This window comes from Hyperolius riggenbachi, chromosome 2 (assembly GCF_040937935.1).
Source record: "Hyperolius riggenbachi isolate aHypRig1 chromosome 2, aHypRig1.pri, whole genome shotgun sequence".
In the NCBI taxonomy this organism is placed as follows: Eukaryota; Metazoa; Chordata; class Amphibia; order Anura; family Hyperoliidae; genus Hyperolius; species Hyperolius riggenbachi.
Window position 1 is genome coordinate 47,367,272 of NC_090647.1, and position 16,106 is coordinate 47,383,377.

Genomic DNA, 16,106 nt, shown 5'->3' on the forward strand with positions numbered 1-16,106 from the left:
CTTCTTCATCATCATCTTCTTCTTCTTCTTCTTCATCATCTTCTTCTTCTTCTTCATCATCTTCTTCTTCATCTTCTTCATCTTCTTCTTCATCTTCATCTTCTTCTTCTTCTTCATCTTCTTCTTCTTCTTCATCTTCTTCATCTTCTTCTTCTTCATCTCTTCTTCTTCTTCTTCATCTTCTTCTTCTTCATCTTCTTCTTCTTCATCTTCTTCTTCTTCTTCTTCTTCTTCTTCTTCTTCATCTTCTTCATCATCTTCTTCATCATCTTCTTCATCTTCTTCATCTTCTTCTTCTTCATCTTCTTCTTCTTCATCTTCTTCATCTTCTTCATCTTCTTCTTCTTTTCATCTTCTTCTTCATCATCTTCTTCATCTTCTTCTTCATCTTCTTCTTCATCTTCTCCTTCTCCTTCTTTTTCAATATCGTCTTCTTCTTCTTCACGTATTTCTCTTTCAATTTTTTTTTAAAGAAATGCAGCTATTTTGAGCGTAACAACTTAGCCTGGTGGGCGCACGCATGTTGGAAGCGCCATTGTATGTGCTCCCTGGCAGTGGAAACACAAGACAGCAGGAGGTAAATTCAGCAGCAGGAGGAGGAGGATGAGTGTGTGGCAGCAGGCAGTCAATGAGGCAGGCAGCTCGCCGTGACATAATAGCCCTGGTACCTAGCGGTGATACCAGGGCTGTAAATAAACACAACAGGAGGTCCCAGACAGCGGTCGTGCAGCCCACATTGTGTCCAATACACAACTGGGACAACACAGTTTTCAACCCGGGCACCTCAGAAAAATTAAACCTTTTTTTTTTTTTTAATGGTTTGTTTGGTTTTGGTTTTGCAACCAATATAGCTATTGTTTGACGTAATAGCTGGTGGCAGAGTGGCAGCAGAAGGTAATTCTGTGTACCCTGGCAGTGGGAAACACCAGATAGACAGCAACAGCAGCAGGAGGAATGGAGGAGTAATGTGAGCAGCTATTGTTTTACGTAATAGCTGGTGGCAGAGTGGCAGCAGAAGGTAAATCATCTGTGTAGTGTACCCTGGCAGTGGGAAACACAGACAGACAGCAGCAGCAGGAGGAGGTATGGAGGAGTAGTGTGAGTGTGGCAGCAGGTAGGCAGCGTGACATAATAGCCCTGGTACCTAGCGGTGATACCAGGTCTGTAAATAAACACAACAGGAGGTCCCAGACAGCGGTCGTGCAGCCCACATTGTGTCCAATACACAACTGGGACAACACAGTTTTCAACCCGGGCACCTCAGAAAAATTAAACCTTTTTTTTTTTTTTATGGTTTTTTGGTTTTTGGTTTTACAACCAATATAGCTATTGTTTGACGTAATAGCTGGTGGCAGAGTGGCAGCAGAAGAAGGTAATTCTGTGTACCCTGGCAGTGGGAAACACAGACAGACAGCAGCAGCAGGAGGAGGAATGGAGGAGTAGGCGAGCAGCTATTGTTTGACGTAATAGCTGGTGGCAGAGTGGCAGCAGAAGGTAAATCATCTGTGTACCCTGGCAGTGGGAAACACAGACAGACAGCAGCAGCAGCAGCAGGAGGAGGTATGGAGGAGCAGTGTGAGTGTGGCAGCAGGTAGGCAGCGTGACATAATAGCCCTGGTACCTAGCGGTGATACCAGGGCTGTAAATAAACACAACAGGAGGTCCCAGACAGCGGTCGTGCAGCCCACATTGTGTCCAATACACAACTGGGACAACACAGTTTTCAACCCGGGCACCTCAGAAAAATTAAACCTTTTTTTTTTTTATGGTTTTTTGGTTTTTGGTTTTACAACCAATATAGCTATTGTTTGACGTAATAGCTGGTGGCAGAGTGGCAGCAGAAGAAGGTAATTCTGTGTACCCTGGCAGTGGGAAACACAGACAGACAGCAGCAGCAGGAGGAGGAATGGAGGAGTAGGCGAGCAGCTATTGTTTGACGTAATAGCTGGTGGCAGAGTGGCAGCAGAAGGTAAATCATCTGTGTACCCTGGCAGTGGGAAACACAGACAGACAGCAGCAGCAGCAGCAGGAGGAGGTATGGAGGAGCAGTGTGAGTGTGGCAGCAGGTAGGCAGCGTGACATAATAGCCCTGGTACCTAGCGGTGATACCAGGGCTGTAAATAAACACAACAGGAGGTCCCAGACAGCGGTCGTGCAGCCCACATTGTGTCCAATACACAACTGGGACAACACAGTTTTCAACCCGGGCACCTCAGAAAAATTAAACCTTTTTTTTATGGTTTTTTGGTTTTTGGTTTTACAACCAATATAGCTATCGTTTGACGTAATAGCTGGTGGCAGAGTGGCAGCAGAAGAAGGTAATTCTGTGTACCCTGGCAGTGGGAAACACAGACAGACAGCAGAAGGGCAGTACACAGCAGCCCACTGTAGGTGTAAAATGTGTGGCTGCAGGCGACGTAATAGTCAAAGTGAACCAGGCTGGCTTAGTAAGCAGGAGCCAGGAGGTGGTAAAGGGTGGTAAGGCACATTAACGATGGTTCCGGCAGCCAGTTCATGTCCCCCTCTCGCCGACAACAGGGGCCAGGAACTCGCCTTCCACCCACGCCTGGTTCATCTTGAGAAACGTCAGTCTGTCCACAGACTTGTGAGACAGACGTGAGCGTTTCTCGGTGACCACGCCACCAGCTGCACTGAAGCAGCGCTCGGACAGCACGCTGGAAGGGGGGCAGGACAGCACTTCCAGGGCGTACTGCGCCAGCTCGCTCCAGATCTCCATGCGCTTGACCCAATACTCCATGGGATCAACAGGGGCATCGCTGTCAAGCCCGCTGTACGACCCCATGTAGTCAGCCACCATGCGGGTCAGGCGCTGGCTGTGACCGGAGGAGGATGCTGCTGCATGCATCTCCTCTCTAGTCACTGCTGCCGGAGCCTCTACAGTCCTGTAGAGCTCGTGGCTGAGAGACAGCAGGTCTGTGGGGCGCTTGCTGCTGCTGGATGCAGGCACCTGCTGCTGCCTCTGTGCTGGCTGCTGGACAGTGGGGGTGGAAGGCTGGGGGAAGGCTTCCTCCAAGCGCTCAACAAGGGCCTGCTGCAAGCTCCTTATTTGTTGCGCTGGGTCTCCTCCTGCAGGCGGCAGGAACTGGCTCAACTTCCCCTTGAGGCGTGGGTCCAACATCATGCTGATCCAGATGTCCTCCCTCTGCTTCATCTGGATCACCCTGGGGTCCCTGCGCAGGCACGTCAGCATGTGCGCTGCCATTGGGAAGAGGCGGGCCACGTCTGCTGGCACATCGACGTCAGTGCTGTCCTCATCCTCCTCCTCTGCCGCCTCATCCTCTCTCCACCCCCGCACCAACTCAGCTGCGCTGTGCTGATCCCCCTCATCAGCAGCCAGGTCAGGGACCTCCACCAAGTCCTCCTCCTCCTCCCCCTCAGAGGTGGACTGCGCAGCTGGTTGCCGCTCCTGCTGGTCCAAGGCTGCCGCTCCCTGTTCCAGCAAAGCATCGAGGGCCCTGTTCAGCAGAGAAACCAGGGGCACCCACTCGCAGACCATAGCATGGTCCCTGCTCACCATGTTTGTGGCCTGCAGGAAGGGAGCCAGCACAAAGCACACCTGCTGCATGTGCCTCCAGTCATCATCGGGGACGATGGACGGGATGTTGCTGGTCTTGTCCCTTCTCTGAGCTGCGGAAACAGTGGCCAGGGCAAGGTACTGTTTGACAGCGTGCCTCTGTTCAACCAGACGCTCCAACATCGCCAGGGTGGAGTTCCAGCGAGTCGGAACGTCAAGGATCAGCCGATGGCGTGGCAGATCCAGCTCCTTTTGCACGTCTTCCAGGCTCGCACAGGCTGCAGCCGAGCGCCGGAAGTGACGCACAACATTCCTTGCCGTTTCCAGCAGTTCGCCCATCCCCTGGTAGGTGCGCAGGAACTTCTGCACCACCAGGTTCAGCACGTGGGCAAGACAGGGGATGTGGGTCAGGTTTCCCCTGTCTATTGCGGCAACCAGATTGGCCCCATTGTCGGCCACCACCTCTCCGACTCTGAGGCCTCTGGGGGTCAGCCAAATCCTCTCCTGCTCCTGGAGTTTGGCCAACACATGGGTTGCCGTCAGCTTGGTCTTCCCAAGGCTGACCAAGTGCAGCAGCGCTTGGCAGTGGCGGGCCTTCACGCTGCTGCTGAGGCGGGGGGTTTGGCCAGGTGTGCCGGAGGATGGCAGAGGATCGGAGGAACCTGCTGCAGTTCCCCTGACCCTGCGGGGTGGCACCACCCACTGTGTTGCTGCTGCTGCTGTGCCCGCTGCTGCTCTCCCATCCTCACCCCCTTCCACCAAGCTGACCCAGTGGACAGTGAAGGACAGGTAGCGGCCTGTCCCGAAGCGGCTGCTCCAGGAGTCCATGGTGACGTGGACCCTTTCACCAACCGCGTGCTCCAGCCCTCGCTCCACATTGGCCATCACAAAGCGGTGCAGTGCAGGAATGGCCTTGCGGGCAAAGAAGTGTCTGCTGGGGAGCTGCCAGTCTGGGGCTGCGCAAGCAAGCAGCGCACGAATGTCGCTCCCCTCCTGCACGAGCGTGTACAGCAGGAGTTAGGAGCACATGGCCCGTGCCAGCAAGCCGTTCAGCTGCCGCACGCGACGGCTGCTGGGAGGCAGAGCCCTAACCACCCCCTGGAAGGACTCGCTCAAAAGGCTCTGGCGTGGCCTTTTGCTGACACGGGAATCAGCAGACACAGCAGAGGAGGCCACTGAGGACTGGCTGCCAGAACAGGCCTCAGTGTCGGCGGCAGGAGTTGCAGAGGGGGGAGGAGCAGTGCGTTTCCGCACTCCTGCTGGTGCTGCTGGAGGAGCAGGAGGGCGGGTGGCTGCTGTTGCTGCTGCTGCTGCTGAAGGCTGTGCAGTGATGGGTGTGGTGCCACTGCCAGCAGCAGATGCCTTCAGCCTCTGGAACTCCTCATGCTGGTGGAAATGTTTAGCCACAAGGTGGTTGATGAGCGAGCTGGTGCTGAACTTTAAGGGGTCTGCACCTCTGCTCAACTTCCGCTGACAGTGGTTGCAAGTGGCGTACTTGCTGTACACAGTGGGCATGGTGAAAAACCGCCAGATTGGTGACAGAAACTTCCCCCTACGGCATGGAAGCGCTGCTGCCTGTCTCCCTGTGGTGGTTGGGGGGGGGGCTTGGGTGCGGCTGGTGGTGGTACTGGCTGATGCTGCTGCTGCTGCTGCTGAGCCTGAGACACCAGCAGGCTGTGGGACGCTGCCAATGCTTGCAATGATGCGCCTCCTTGCAAGGCCCACAAGCGCATCCTCCTCCTCCTCCTCAGAGCTGCTGAGGACGACATCCCCTGGAGGTGGTGGCACCCAGTCTCTGTCTGTCACCGGGTCATCATCATCATGCCCCTCCTGAAACATGTCCTGCTGGGATGATGACCCCCCAAACTCCTCTCCTGATGCATGGATGGGACGCTTGACTGTCGCCACAGTCTTGCTGTCCAATCCCTCCTCCCCCAAAGTGCCCATCAGCATCTCCTCCTCAAAATCGCCAACAACAGCAGACAATACCCTGATGGTGCCTGGGGTAAAAAGACTGCTGAGTGACAGGTCGGCGACTGACGGTGAACTGGCCTCCTCCCCAGGCCCTGCTGGGCGGCTGCTGCGAACAGGGGTGGTGGTGGTGGTGGTGAGGGTGGAGGCCTCGGATGCAGAGCTGATGGCGGGCTGCTCATCCTCCGTCATGAGTTGCACCACAGTGTCTGCATCCTTTTCCTCAATGGGACGTTTCCGACCCGGCTGGAGGAAAATGGGAGCAGGTGCTACACGCTGCTGCTGCTGTGTCTCTGCAGCGTGAGTTGCAGATGCTCCTGCTGGGCGGCGCCCAAGGCGTCCACGGCCAGTGGCTATGGGAGGAATGTTAGCCACTGACGCTGCTGCTGCGGAACTGTGCATGGTGGCGCGCCCGCGGCCGCGGCTTGCCACAATGCTGCTCCCTCTCCTCCTGATTCCCTTGCTGCCCTTCCCCTTGCCCAAACCGCGCTGGCTGCCACTTCCAGACATCTTCAATGTTTTGGGCGTATAGACAAAAGTTTTTTAAAAGGGCGGGTGAAAAGTGGGGTACTTTAATGGAGTGGGTTGGTTGGTGAGGTGACTGAGTGAGTGTCCCCTAGTACAGTAAGTAAGTAGTAACAGTCAGGAAGTACAACTAGCAGTTACAATAATCAGTAGTAATCACAAGTAAATTTAGTGTGTGTACACTCAGACAGTGAGTGCACGCACGCAGGAGCTAGTAGCCTATGAACACAGTGACTGAGTGTCCTAGACTCCTAGTACAGTAAGAGTAAGTAGTAACAGTAAGTACAACTAACTAATTACGATAATCAATCAGCGATCAGAAGGAAATAGAGTGTGTGTTGTGTGTGTACACTCAGACAGTGAGTGCACGCACGCAGGAGCTAGTAGCCTATGAACACAGTGACTGAGTGTCCTAGACTCCTAGTACAGTAAGAGTAAGTAGTAACAATAAGTAGAACTAACTAATTACAATAATCAATCAGCGATCAGAAGGAAATGGAGTGTGGGTGGTGTGTGTACACTCAGACAGTGAGTGCACGCACGCAGGAGCTAGTAGCCTATGGACAGTGACTGAGTGTCCTAGACTCCTAGTACAGTAAGAGTAAGTAGTAACAGTAAGTACAACTAACTAATTACGATAATCAATCAGCGATCAGAAGGAAATGGAGTGTGGGTGTGTGTACACTCAGACAGTGAGTGCACGCACGCAGGAGCTAGTAGCCTATGAACACAGTGACTGAGTGTCCTAGACTCCTAGTACAGTAAGAGTAAGTAGTAACAGTAAGTAGAACTAACTAATTACAATAATCAATCAGCGATCAGAAGGAAATGGAGTGTGGGTGTGTGTACACTCAGACAGTGAGTGAACGCACGCAGGAGCTAGTAGCCTATGAACACAGTGACTGAGTGTCCTAGACTCCTAGTACAGTAAGAGTAAGTAGTAACAGTAAGTAGAACTAACTAATTACAATAATCAATCAGCGATCAGAAGGAAATGGAGTGTGGGTGTGTGTACACTCAGACAGTGAGTGCACGCACGCAGGAGCTAGTAGCCTATGAACACAGTGACTGAGTGTCCTAGACTCCTAGTACAGTAAGAGTAAGTAGTAACAGTAAGTAGAACTAACTAATTACAATAATCAATCAGCGATCAGAAGGAAATGGAGTGTGGGTGTGTGTACACTCAGACAGTGAGTGCACGCACGCAGGAGCTAGTAGCCTATGAACACAGTGACTGAGTGTCCTAGACTCCTAGTACAGTAAGAGTAAGTAGTAACAGTAAGTACAACTAACTAATTACGATAATCAATCAGCGATCAGAGGGAAATAGAGTGTGTGTTGTGTGTGTACACTCAGACAGTGAGTGCACGCACGCAGGAGCTAGTAGCCTATGAACACAGTGACTGAGTGTCCTAGACTCCTAGTACAGTAAGAGTAAGTAGTAACAGTAAGTAGAACTAACTAATTACAATAATCAATCAGCGATCAGAAGGAAATAGAGTGTGGGTGGTGTGTGTACACTCAGACAGTGAGTGACCGCACGCAGGAGCTAGTAGCCTATGGACAGTGACTGAGTGTCCTAGACTCCTAGTACAGTAAGAGTAAGTAGTAACAGTAAGTACAACTAACTAATTACAATAATCAATCAGCGATCAGAAGGAAATAGAGTGTGGGTGGTGTGTGTACACTCAGACAGTGAGTGACCGCACGCAGGAGCTAGTAGCCTATGGACAGTGACTGAGTGTCCTAGACTCCTAGTACAGTAAGAGTAAGTAGTAACAGTAAGTACAACTAACTAATTACGATAATCAATCAGCGATCAGAAGGAAATGGAGTGTGGGTGTGTGTACACTCAGACAGTGAGTGCACGCACGCAGGAGCTAGTAGCCTATGAACACAGTGACTGAGTGTCCTAGACTCCTAGTACAGTAAGAGTAAGTAGTAACAGTAAGTAGAACTAACTAATTACAATAATCAATCAGCGATCAGAAGGAAATAGAGTGTGGGTGGTGTGTGTACACTCAGACAGTGAGTGCACGCACGCAGGAGCTAGTAGCCTATGGACAGTGACTGAGTGTCCTAGACTCCTAGTACAGTAAGAGTAAGTAGTAACAGTAAGTACAACTAACTAATTACGATAATCAATCAGCGATCAGAAGGAAATGGAGTGTGGGTGTGTGTACACTCAGACAGTGAGTGCACGCACGCAGGAGCTAGTAGCCTATGGACAGTGACTGAGTGTCCTAGACTCCTAGTACAGTAAGAGTAAGTAGTAACAGTAAGTACAACTAACTAATTACGATAATCAATCAGCGATCAGAAGGAAATAGAGTGTGTGTTGTGTGTGTACACTCAGACAGTGAGTGCAGTGCGCACACGCAGGAGCTAGTAGCCTATATGAACAGTGACAGTGAGTGTCCCTACGGGTACAGTAAGAGTAAGTAGTAAGTAAGTACAACTAACTAACAATAATCTATCAGTAATCAGAAGGAAACAGAGTGTGTGTACACACAGACAGTGAGTGAGTGCACACACGCAGGAGCTAGCTAGTAGCCTATAAACAGTGACAGTCAGTGAGTGTCCTACTCCTAGTACAGTATAACTACAATACTATTAGTAAAGGACAGCAGAAATACTGGTATAGATGAGAGAAATAAACAGAGGACAGCTGCCCACAGAGGCAAGGCCCCCCTGAGGCCTAAACCTGTAAGCTTGCAGCAGCTGCCTGTCTCTAATGTAACACACAAGCTACTAACTAAAATACAATGTCTAACTAACTAACAACAATATAGGTGTGTATAGGAGGTGTATGTGAGCAAAAACGCTAGGTAAATGACCACAATAGAGCTCTTGCTAAGCCAAAGCACAAAGGAGCAACTCTCTCTCTGTACAAGTCTCAGGCAAGCACGGAGAAACGTAACATGGCGGCCGCTATTTATAGGGTAGGGGCTGGCCAGGGTCCCCCTCTGTTATTGGCTGCCGTCAGAGGGCCTGGGAGCCCTCTGATTGGCTCTAAGGACATCAATCTTGGCTATGACGCTATTCGAGCACGGTACCGAGCTCGAATAGCGCCGGGTAGTGATGCTCAAATACCCCTTTTCAAAATTCGAGTTAGGTCGAATTCGAATAGTAAATTATTCGAGGTCAGTCGAATATTCGAGTCGAATAATTTTTACTATTCGATTCGACCTCGGACTTCGAGCTCACTATTCGAGTCGGTATTCGAGCTCACTATTCGAGCTGACTATTCGAATTGGCCTTAAATAGCTTCCAACACTTGTTTTGAGGGTGAATGATGCAAGAAACATCTTTTTTTCCAAGTAACAACAGCAAGTGATTATGTGGGGATGTTCCTTTAAAAAAAAATGTGGAAAGATAAGTTGTGTCCTTAATTTTGTTCAGTAGTGTTACTGTATATACTTGTTCTTCTTCTTCTTTATCTTTCTTCTTATTCTTCTAGATCTTCTTCTTCTATATCATCTTCTTCTTCTTCTATATTGTCTTCTTCTTCTTCTTCTTCTTCATCATCTTCTTCTTCTTCTTCTTCATCATCTTCTTCTTCTTCTTCTTCATCATCTTCTTCTTCTTCTTCATCATCTTCTTCTTCATCTTCATCTTCTTCATCTTCTTCTTCTTCTTCATCTTCATCATCTTCTTCTTCTTCATCTTCTTCTTCTTCATCTTCTTCATCTTCTTCATCTTCTTCATCTTCTTCATCTTCTTCATCTTCTTCATCTTCTTCTTCTTTTTCATCTTCTTCTTCATCATCTTCTTCATCTTCTTCTTCATCTTCTTCTTCATCTTCTTCTTCATCTTCTTCTTCATCTTCATCTTCTCCTTCTCCTTCTTTTTCAATATCGTCTTCTTCTTCTTCACGTATTTCTCTTTTCAATTTTTTTTTTAAAGAAATGCAGCTATTTTTGAGCGTAACAAATAGCTGGTGGGCGCACGCATGTTGGAAGCGCCATTGTATGTGCTCCCTGGCAGTGGAAACACAAAGACAGCAGGAGGTAAATTCAGCAGCAGGAGGAGGAGGATGAGTGTGTGGCAGCAGGCAGTCAATGAGGCAGGCAGCTCGCCGTGACATAATAGCCCTGGTACCTAGCGGTGATACCAGGGCTGTAAATAAACACAACAGGAGGTCCCAGACAGCGGTCGTGCAGCCCACATTGTGTCCAATACACAACTGGGACAACACAGTTTTCAACCCGGGCACCTCAGAAAAATTAAACCTTTTTTTTTTTTTTTAATGGTTTGTTTGGTTTTGGTTTTGCAACCAATATAGCTATTGTTTGACGTAATAGCTGGTGGCAGAGTGGCAGCAGAAGGTAATTCTGTGTACCCTGGCAGTGGGAAACACAGACAGACAGCAACAGCAGCAGGAGGAATGGAGGAGTAATGTGAGCAGCTATTGTTTGACGTAATAGCTGGTGGCAGAGTGGCAGCAGAAGGTAAATCATCTGTGTAGTGTACCCTGGCAGTGGGAAACACAGACAGACAGCAGCAGCAGCAGCAGGAGGAGGTATGGAGGAGTAGTGTGAGTGTGGCAGCAGGTAGGCAGCGTGACATAATAGCCCTGGTACCTAGCGGTGATACCAGGGCTGTAAATAAACACAACAGGAGGTCCCAGACAGCGGTCGTGCAGCCCACATTGTGTCCAATACACAACTGGGACAACACAGTTTTCAACCCGGGCACCTCAGAAAAATTAAACCTTTTTTTTTTTTTAATGGTTTGTTTGGTTTTGGTTTTGCAACCAATATAGCTATTGTTTGACGTAATAGCTGGTGGCAGAGTGGCAGCAGAAGAAGGTAATTCTGTGTACCCTGGCAGTGGGAAACACAGACAGACAGCAGCAGCAGGAGGAGGAATGGAGGAGTAGGCGAGCAGCTATTGTTTGACGTAATAGCTGGTGGCAGAGTGGCAGCAGAAGGTAAATCATCTGTGTACCCTGGCAGTGGGAAACACAGACAGACAGCAGCAGCAGCAGGAGGAGGTATGGAGGAGCAGTGTGAGTGTGGCAGCAGGTAGGCAGCGTGACATAATAGCCCTGGTACCTAGCGGTGATACCAGGGCTGTAAATAAACACAACAGGAGGTCCCAGACAGCGGTCGTGCAGCCCACATTGTGTCCAATACACAACTGGGACAACACAGTTTTCAACCCGGGCACCTCAGAAAAATTAAACCTTTTTTTTTTTTTTAATGGTTTGTTTGGTTTTGGTTTTGCAACCAATATAGCTATTGTTTGACGTAATAGCTGGTGGCAGAGTGGCAGCAGAAGAAGGTAATTCTGTGTACCCTGGCAGTGGGAAACACAGACAGACAGCAGCAGCAGGAGGAGGAATGGAGGAGTAGGCGAGCAGCTATTGTTTGACGTAATAGCTGGTGGCAGAGTGGCAGCAGAAGGTAAATCATCTGTGTACCCTGGCAGTGGGAAACACAGACAGACAGCAGCAGCAGCAGGAGGAGGTATGGAGGAGCAGTGTGAGTGTGGCAGCAGGTAGGCAGCGTGACATAATAGCCCTGGTACCTAGCGGTGATACCAGGGCTGTAAATAAACACAACAGGAGGTCCCAGACAGCGGTCGTGCAGCCCACATTGTGTCCAATACACAACTGGGACAACACAGTTTTCAACCCGGGCACCTCAGAAAAATTAAACCTTTTTTTTATGGTTTTTTGGTTTTTGGTTTTACAACCAATATAGCTATCGTTTGACGTAATAGCTGGTGGCAGAGTGGCAGCAGAAGAAGGTAATTCTGTGTACCCTGGCAGTGGGAAACACAGACAGACAGCAGAAGGGCAGTACACAGCAGCCCACTGTAGGTGTAAAATGTGTGGCTGCAGGCGACGTAATAGTCAAAGTGAACCAGGCTGGCTTAGTAAGCAGGAGCCAGGAGGTGGTAAAGGGTGGTAAGGCACATTAACGATGGTTCCGGCAGCCAGTTCATGTCCCCCTCTCGCCGACAACAGGGGCCAGGAACTCGCCTTCCACCCACGCCTGGTTCATCTTGAGAAACGTCAGTCTGTCCACAGACTTGTGAGACAGACGTGAGCGTTTCTCGGTGACCACGCCACCAGCTGCACTGAAGCAGCGCTCGGACAGCACGCTGGAAGGGGGGCAGGACAGCACTTCCAGGGCGTACTGCGCCAGCTCGCTCCAGATCTCCATGCGCTTGACCCAATACTCCATGGGATCAACAGGGGCATCGCTGTCAAGCCCGCTGTACGACCCCATGTAGTCAGCCACCATGCGGGTCAGGCGCTGGCTGTGACCGGAGGAGGATGCTGCTGCATGCATCTCCTCTCTAGTCACTGCTGCCGGAGCCTCTACAGTCCTGTAGAGCTCGTGGCTGAGAGACAGCAGGTCTGTGGGGCGCTTGCTGCTGCTGGATGCAGGCACCTGCTGCTGTCTCTGTGCTGGCTGCTGGACAGTGGGGGTGGAAGGCTGGGGGAAGGCTTCCTCCAAGCGCTCAACAAGGGCCTGCTGCAAGCTCCTTATTTGTTGCGCTGGGTCTCCTCCTGCAGGCGGCAGGAACTGGCTCAACTTCCCCTTGAGGCGTGGGTCCAACATCATGCTGATCCAGATGTCCTCCCTCTGCTTCATCTGGATCACCCTGGGGTCCCTGCGCAGGCACGTCAGCATGTGCGCTGCCATTGGGAAGAGGCGGGCCACGTCTGCTGGCACATCGACGTCAGTGCTGTCCTCATCCTCCTCCTCTGCCGCCTCATCCTCTCTCCACCCCCGCACCAACTCAGCTGCGCTGTGCTGATCCCCCTCATCAGCAGCCAGGTCAGGGACCTCCACCAAGTCCTCCTCCTCCTCCCCCTCAGAGGTGGACTGCGCAGCTGGTTGCCGCTCCTGCTGGTCCAAGGCTGCCGCTCCCTGTTCCAGCAAAGCATCGAGGGCCCTGTTCAGCAGAGAAACCAGGGGCACCCACTCGCAGACCATAGCATGGTCCCTGCTCACCATGTTTGTGGCCTGCAGGAAGGGAGCCAGCACAAAGCACACCTGCTGCATGTGCCTCCAGTCATCATCGGGGACGATGGACGGGATGTTGCTGGTCTTGTCCCTTCTCTGAGCGGCGGAAACAGTGGCCAGGGCAAGGTACTGTTTGACAGCGCGCTTCTGTTCAACTAGACGCTCCAACATCGCCAGGGTGGAGTTCCAGCGAGTCGGAACGTCAAGGATCAGCCGATGGCGTGGCAGATCCAGCTCCTTTTGCACGTCTTCCAGGCTCGCACAGGCTGCAGCCGAGCGCCGGAAGTGACGCACAACATTCCTTGCCGTTTCCAGCAGTTCGCCCATCCCCTGGTAGGTGCGCAGGAACTTCTGCACCACCAGGTTCAGCACGTGGGCAAGACAGGGGATGTGGGTCAGGTTTCCCCTGTCTATTGCGGCGACCAGATTGGCCCCATTGTCGGCCACCACCTCTCCGACTCTGAGGCCTCTGGGGGTCAGCCAAATCCTCTCCTGCTCCTGGAGTTTGGCCAACACATGGGTTGCCGTCAGCTTGGTCTTCCCAAGGCTGACCAAGTGCAGCAGCGCTTGGCAGTGGCGGGCCTTCACGCTGCTGCTGAGGCGGGGGGTTTGGCCAGGTGTGCCGGAGGATGGCAGAGGATCGGAGGAACCTGCTGCAGTTCCCCTGACCCTGCGGGGTGGCACCACCCACTGTGTTGCTGCTGCTGCTGTGCCCGCTGCTGCTCTCCCATCCTCACCCCCTTCCACCAAGCTGACCCAGTGGACAGTGAAGGACAGGTAGCGGCCTGTCCCGAAGCGGCTGCTCCAGGAGTCCATGGTGACGTGGACCCTTTCACCAACCGCGTGCTCCAGCCCTCGCTCCACATTGGCCATCACAAAGCGGTGCAGTGCAGGAATGGCCTTGCGGGCAAAGAAGTGTCTGCTGGGGAGCTGCCAGTCTGGGGCTGCGCAAGCAAGCAGCGCACGAATGTCGCTCCCCTCCTGCACGAGCGTGTACGGCAGGAGTTGGGAGCACATGGCCCGTGCCAGCAAGCCGTTCAGCTGCCGCACGCGACGGCTGCTGGGAGGCAGAGCCCTAACCACCCCCTGGAAGGACTCGCTCAAAAGGCTCTGGCGTGGCCTTTTGCTGACACGGGAATCAGCAGACACAGCAGAGGAGGCCACTGAGGACTGGCTGTCAGAACAGGCCTCAGTGTCGGCGGCAGGAGTTGCAGAGGGGGGAGGAGCAGTGCGTTTCCGCACTCCTGCTGGTGCTGCTGGAGGAGCAGGAGGGCGGGTGGCTGCTGTTGCTGCTGCTGCTGCTGAAGGCTGTGCAGTGATGGGTGTGGTGCCACTGCCAGCACCAGATGCCTTCAGCCTCTGGAACTCCTCATGCTGGTGGAAATGTTTAGCCGCAAGGTGGTTGATGAGCGAGCTGGTGCAGAACTTTAAGGGGTCTGCACCTCTGCTCAACTTCCGCTGACAGTGGTTGCAAGTGGCGTACTTGCTGTACACAGTGGGCATGGTGAAATATCGCCAGATTGGTGACTTAAACATCCCCCTACGGCATGGAAGCGCTGCTGCCTGTCTCCCTGTGGTGGTTGGGGGGGGGCTTGGGTGCGGCTGGTGGTGGTACTGGCAGATGCTGCTGCTGCTGCTGCTGAGCCTGAGACACCAGCAGGCTGTGGGACCTGCCTACTGCTGCTGCCAATGCTTGCAATGATGCGCCTCCTTGCAAGGCCCACAAGAGCATCCTCCTCCTCCTCCTCAGAGCTGCTGAGGACGACATCCCCTGGAGGTGGTGGCACCCAGTCTCTGTCTGTCACCGGGTCATCATCATCCTCCCCCTCCTGAAACATGTCCTGCTGGGATGAGGACCCCCCAAACTCCTCTCCTGATGCATGGATGGGCTGCTTGACTGTCGCCACAGTCTTGCTGTCCAATCCCTCATCCCCCAAAGTGCCCATCAGCATCTCCTCCTCAAAATCGCCAACAACAGCAGACAATTGACTCATGATGCCTGGGGGTCAAAAGACTGCTGAATGACAGGTCGCCAACTGACGGTGAACTGGCCTCCTCCCCAGGCCCTGCTGGGCGGCTGCTGCGAACAGGGGTGGTGGTGGTGGTGGTGGTGAGGGTGGAGGCCTCGGATGCAGAGCTGATGGCGGGCTGCTCATCCTCCGTCATGAGTTGCACCACAGTGTCTGCATCCTTTTCCTCAATGGGACGTTTCCGACCCGGCTGGAGGAAAATGGGAGCAGGTGCTACACGCTGCTGCTGCTGTGTCTCTGCAGCGTGAGTTGCAGATGCTCCTGCTGGGCGGCGCCCAAGGCGTCCACGGCCAGTGGCTATGGGAGGAATGTTAGCCACTGACGCTGCTGCTGCTGCTGCTGCGGAACTGTGCATGGTGGCGCGCCCGCGGCCGCGGATTGCCACAATGCTGCTCCCTCTCCTCCTGATTCCCTTGCTGCCCTTGCCCTTGCCCAAACCGCGCTGGCTGCCACTTCCAGACATCTTCAATGTTTTGGGCGTATAGACAAAAGTTTTTTAAAAGGGCGGGTGAAAAGTGGGGTACTTTAATGGAGTGGGTTGGTTGGTGAGGTGACTGAGTGAGTGTCCCCTAGTACAGTAAGTAAGTAGTAACAGTCAGGAAGTACAACTAGCAGTTACAATAATCAGTAGTAATCACAAGTAAATTTACTGTGTGTACACTCAGACAGTGAGTGCACGCACGCAGGAGCTAGTAGCCTATGAACACAGTGACTGAGTGTCCTAGACTCCTAGTACAGTAAGAGTAAGTAGTAACAGTAAGTAGAACTAACTAATTACAATAATCAATCAGCGATCAGAAGGAAATAGAGTGTGGGTGGTGTGTGTACACTCAGACAGTGAGTGCACGCACGCAGGAGCTAGTAGCCTATGGACAGTGACTGAGTGTCCTAGACTCCTAGTACAGTAAGAGTAAGTAGTAACAGTAAGTACAACTAACTAATTACGATAATCAATCAGCGATCAGAAGGAAATGGAGTGTGGGTGTGTGTACACTCAGACAGTGAGTGCACGCACGCAGGAGCTAGTAGCCTATGAACACAGTGACTGAGTGTCCTAGACTC